The sequence below is a fragment of the Pelecanus crispus genome, chromosome Z, assembly GCF_030463565.1.
Source record: "Pelecanus crispus isolate bPelCri1 chromosome Z, bPelCri1.pri, whole genome shotgun sequence".
NCBI lineage: Eukaryota > Metazoa > Chordata > Aves > Pelecaniformes > Pelecanidae > Pelecanus > Pelecanus crispus.
In genome coordinates, this window is record NC_134676.1 from 46,378,544 (window position 1) to 46,384,543 (window position 6,000).

The following is a 6,000-nucleotide window of genomic DNA, read 5'->3' on the forward strand; positions in this document are numbered from 1 at the left end:
AGTGGAAGTTCCAGCACAGTTCCTAGTTATTCTGGTTTATAATTCAATGGCAAAGAAAACAAATTCATACTGCTGTCTAATTGGAAACATAATTTAAGTACTTCTGAGAAAGGTGTTTTCTTGAAACTTCTCTTTTATCACCTCCACAGTAGATTCAGATGTGAACTTGGCTTGGTCCTCCTATGTACAGATACTGTGCTAGCGTGGCTAGAGTAATTCAGGCTCCTCTTGCCTCTCTGTCTCTCTGCCCCCACTGTTTTGTAGTTGCAGTTATATATATTGCTGGATTACAATACACTACTTCCAATTTCAGAGTCTAATACCCAGAGGGAATATCAAGGAATATGTTCTCTTTAATCAAATGTTAAGGTTCTGTTCTGCTTATGACATGTCACTGTATGCAGTATTTGACAAAACCAGAATCTAAGTTAACTTGTAATGGACATTATTACTTTACAATACTACATGCATTTCTGCACACATGAACAAGGAAGAAAACATACAGGAAAATGCACTTGGCCTAGACTGTGGTATTTCTCTTGAAACATTTCTGGATATGTTTGAAGGGATTCTTCTCATAAATTCCATTTAATTGAAGGAGGCATAAGAAGTAGGAAGGCACTTAAAGGGAAAAGTTGGACTTGCTTATGTAATGAAAAGGTTAAAATCCTCAGTAATAGTGGGGAAAGATGCTTAAAGCTGTTTTTTTAATCTTTTCCTTTAACCTTTGGTTCAGGTTAATAATATTAATGTTAATATTAATATTAATATTTGTGAATACCAGTAAAAGGACGAATATCCTAGCTAGCCACTAAAAAAGCCAAAGACATGGAACCTGTTTGCACCTGAAGACCCTGCTGTCCAGAATGTTGAATTGTTCTGCCACCCTTACCCCAAGAAAGGTAAAGGCTTAGGGTTTTTTTATAATGCTGCAGTCTTTTCTCTGCATGGTTAGGTATTTAGACTGTGGTAGTAGGTTCAGTGTGGTTACAGTTTTTCATCTCATACATGAAGTCTTAGTCTCTACCATGAGGAGAGACAGCCGTCTCCTGGTAGTCTTGAGGATGATGCGTCTGAAAAACAATCATGGTAAGAAAATAATTTTAGAAAGCTTAAGGGAGTTTAAAAAAGTAGAACGAGACATTTTTATTTTACTTTCCTCACCATGGAAGTACCAAGAGTCATCTTAATAGAAGACTTTGTGCTTAAGACTTGGAGCAAGCGATAAAATCCCCTGTAATTGAGTTACTATAGTTTATGCATGTCACCGATTTATCTTTTGTTGTTTTGTTTCTTCAGAGTCGAGAAGTGGGTGTTCAGAACTGCTAGGAAGCTGCAGTGAGTCTGTTCCTCCTGGTGGCAGAGAACTTCCATTTTTAGCCTTGCAGGATTACAGGGTAACAGACATGAATTCTGTGATATGTGTCTAGTTTTACCTTTTGTTTTTGTTCAGGCAGGGAACTGGGAATTAACTAGGAAAGATTATAGCTACCCAGTAGTTTGGTTTGGATGAGCTGAGATGGTAGCCACTGTGTAGCTGTGGCCTCTTCACAGCTGCAGAGGCTGCAGCTGATCTGGAGGTGCAACCTGGAATTTCTTCATTCTTGGCTTTGTCTTGGACAGTTATGGGGAAAAACTGCAAATCTGAAAGGGAAAGTAATAAATGGATCTTTCCAGAAACGTGGTGTCCTCTGCAGAGAAGAAGGGTGAGGTCCGCAGGAAAAAGTTAGTATCGATGAGCATACAGTTAAAGAGTATACCATAATGCATTTACACCATTTTCTAACTTAGGAGTGTTTTTATAACTTTAATATTTTTAGCACAGTTTTGACAGTGTGCTTTTTGAAAACTTTACTATAAAACCAAAAAGAAAAGGAATTCTACTACTCAGAAGTGATTGATTCCCACACGGATCATCATCAACATTTAGAATTACAATTTCTGTTACTTGATTGATTGGAGTGGCTAATAGCAGGAAGTAGTAGGTTATAGTCTTTTCTGTGGACCAGCCAGTTAGGGGAAGAAAGTGTATAGTTGCTAGTAGATGTCACAGAAACTGGTTGAAAACAAGAGAGTGCTGGCATTTGTGAATTCTTGGTTCTATTCTACAGTCTGGGGAGAGTGTGTATTTAACACAATGGATATTATGCCCTGGCTATTCTGCTGTCCTGTTGCAACTGTCTCTTGGAGTCTTCTCTGCTTTTCCATTTGTTTCTTGTTATCCCAAGCTCTTCAGCTTGTTTCCAAGCTAATGGGCTTCCTTAAGTGTACTGCATGGGTACCAGCAACGGGTATTGATGGTACAACAGGCAGAATTCCTCAGCTCTCAGTTCTGATGCCACAGCAGCTCCTGGGGGCCAGGACTAGCAATTGCATGAAAAGTCCCAGACTGTCCTATAGATCCTTTTGTAATTGGGAGGCTGCTCCATTCATCTGTGAAAAGGATGCACACACAGTCTGGTGATGGACATGGAGGAGGTGTGTGAGGTCAAGGTCATCTTCTCTTTCAGTGGAGTATTTAGAAAATAAGGGTGCTACTCTCTGGGAGACTTATATGGAGCATGGATAAAACAGAATTTTTAGAACTTTATAACGTGGCCAAAATTTGGCACGTTTTCAGAAGACTAGTACTGGGCATGACCCTGACAGTCTGATCCCTTACAGTAGGGTAACCCCTTTTCCCTCCAAAGCACACAGACAAAGTATATTTTCAGTGAAATGGCTGTAAGAAAAACATAGGGAAAAGGGAGATTGCACCCCTTTAACCCCATTTTCTGAACAGCTGTACTATTTTAGTTGAAACTTACCAGAAAAATTCAGCCTGACGCAGACACTCAGCATGGAAAATTTCAGCTTGAGCACTTAGAATTTGGCAAAGTTATAAACAACTGAAAGCAGGGTCCTATAATGGAAAGTGTTAAGCAAGCTTAACTATTGGTGGAAGTAACAGCAGTGCATATAATGCAAGTATACGTGTACATTTTTATGCACAAGCAGATATAGCATATTCAGGAAGATGGAGTAGATATCAATGGCTCAGCTGGATGATGGTATTACAGATCAAGTACAAAGCAACAAATGAGGTACAGAAGTCAATCTATAAGTCCCTTTGCTTGTTCATTTTTAGCTCTGCAGGCGCAGTTCAGCAGATGTGCTACAATTGTAATGCAAGGGAACTCCTTACCTGTTGAATGCAATGAAGCCGCTGCTTTTAGACCGGCTTAAGGAAATATTTCAGGAGAGCTGAGCAGGGGTTTGGCCAATTTCTCAGTGTTTAAGTGTACTCGCTTGCTGTAGGGCTGTCAAGAATTAAGGGTTGGAGATGATATTGAAGTAATGGAGTAACAGCTGTGGAAAAGTTTGCCCTTTGTCTATTCTGTGTGTAGTTTGTTCTTACCAGCCATGCAACATGGTTCCTATGCTTGGGAGAGGAAAAGAGATGAGTTTTTTTATATGCAGTAAACTTAACTGTCTGTTTCACTTCACTGGATTATAATGGAAAATAATATTTGAAACACTCACTGATTTTAGCTTAGCTAAACAAGGAATGACAGATCCAACATTATTCTTTACGAAAATTGTGGAGAGGGTTTTTCCTCATCTCCCTGTGCAGTAAAAATAGCTTTAATATGTTTGCATCAGCAGTTTCTCCTCCTGAAAGCTATGTTTAGATGGCACAGCCTTTTTGCTGTTTGTCTTTGGCATGGTATGCACATACTGTAGTAATCCATTTTTTTCATCAGTTTGTTGCTAATCATGAGCCACCTAAGCTCTGAAAACCTCCTTCTGCCGTTAGCTGTAGAAGAATGCTTGAAGGATTTAGGGATGTCAGTCATCATCTTGTTTTTTAGCAGGAGTGTGTGTATGTGTGCATGGGGACGAGGGGAAAAGAGCACGAGCTGGAGTTCAGAAATTACACTGTGTGTGTGGTCTGAGGTTATTTCTCATTTCATGAAATGCACGCTTCATTCCTGGCTCAGGCAAAACTTGCACGTCACTGAATAAGTCCCTTATCCACTTTCCAAAACACTGAAGAGATTTGAAAGGGCTCTGTGGGTGGACTGCTACTATCAGCAAAAGCAAATAAGCTAGCCTATTTAGCTAAGCATTTTTTAATACTTACACAGAATAACCTTCAGCAACACTTGAACAGTTGTGGCCAGCCAAGGGAAGAGAAGGGAAAAAAAACCGCAGAAATTTAAGCAGTCACACATTAATTAACGCTAAAGGCTGGATTATAGTTCTTGGTGTGTGAAGGTGCTGTCTGATCAGTCCAGGGAGAACACTGGGGAATGATTAAATGAACTGACTGTGCTGCTAGGGGTCCCCTGTGGTGTGCTGGTCATAGTTTATTCAACATTTCACCTTCCTTTAATCAAATGTGGTGCAAAGTCATTATAGTCACCCCCAAAAAGATGAATCCAAAGACTCCTTGTATGAAACTGTTTTGGTGTCCAACGTAAGTAAATGGTTCTACCCTGGAAAACCATTGGGAGTCCAGCAGCAAAGCATTAAGAGTAGCAAATGCTAGCTCTGTGTTAAATCTCAGCATCCAAAATAAATTATGGTTTATTTCATGGCAGAAAAAAAAAAACCAACCCAACAACAAAACCCCAAACAACAAAAAAACCCAGAATGCAGTCAGGATGCTAACGAACCAAACCAGCAACTGTGGGTGGGTGAAACCCAAATGACAGGACAGCACCAGGGAGCCTTACAAAATATTACTATTCATCTATTGGAAAGGATTTGGCCAGGACAGGGTTGAGTACTCCAAATACTGTTTCAGCCCATTACTCAGTGATCAGAATATCATTGATCTTGATAGATTTACTCTAAATTAGCAATGTAGCTAACACCACAGCTAATCCAACCCATGTATGTACAGATTAACTTTGTTACTGCTCTGAGCTAAATCAAGATCCACTCTCTTTCAAAGTGGATCTCGGACGGAGATCTTGGAGACTGAGAGATCAGGACAAAGCATGGTAATGTACTTTGGGTAAGGCATCCAGTGACACGTTTGAAGCAATGATCCCCTTGCCCTAGGCAGCATAGGATGGACCCACACCTCTCAGAGGTCCAGCAGAGTGCAGGGCTACAGGCATTTGACTGACGAGAGAGGTTTCTGCTTCACTGTGGCATGAGAGGAGAAGAAGTTGCAGTGAAGGATTTTCCTAAGACCTTTTCAACCCCAAATGCAACTTAAAATACTTCTCACCTGCCAGTACCAATGTTAAATTGGGTCCCAAGGGTCTCATGTTCTGAATAAACAGTGGAGAAATGAACATTGCCAAAAGGTCATTGAATCACAAGGGAGAAGGAAAAGGTGTTTGATGTTTTTGCTTCATTCATGACATTAGCAATTCCTGCTTGCCCAGTGCAGGCTGAAGACTGATGAATTGCTGAAGCTGTGTCGCATGTTGTCTTTGCGGGATCCACAGAGCCAGAAAGAACTGGCAACACCGTAGTTCTTGTCTGTGTCCACACCCCAGTGCCACAGACCTCCCCCATCTATGTGGGAATGAGGGGGTTGGCTTAGCCTTCATTTTGATGTCAGATCTGCATCTGTCCCTGGTTACCTTCTCCCCATGGGGAAACTGAGGCACGAGGCAGGTAAACAGGGCATGCAAAAAGTCTGTGAGGGACCCAGGTTGCTGTAGACCTCAGCTGAAAAACTCCTTCTTAGATTGTGTAGCATCCTGTAGCAGACCTTCCACTGGGCTGGTTGGCAGATGTGCCCCAATGGTGAGCACTGGAGGGGGTTGTGACACAAAGTGCTTTGTGAGGTCAGGGATGGTATGGAAATCTCCAAAGCATGTGCAGATACAATCTAGACAGGTTAGTCAACATAGGCCCAGAAAAGATAAATGTGTTGGAGCATGTGTAATTAAAAGTTAAGGGTAAATGAATCTGGACAGTGGAACAACTTAGCTGATGGGAGAAGGTGGGATTTGAAGAAATTTTTAGGATTTACTGCAGGCCTATCACAAATGGTCC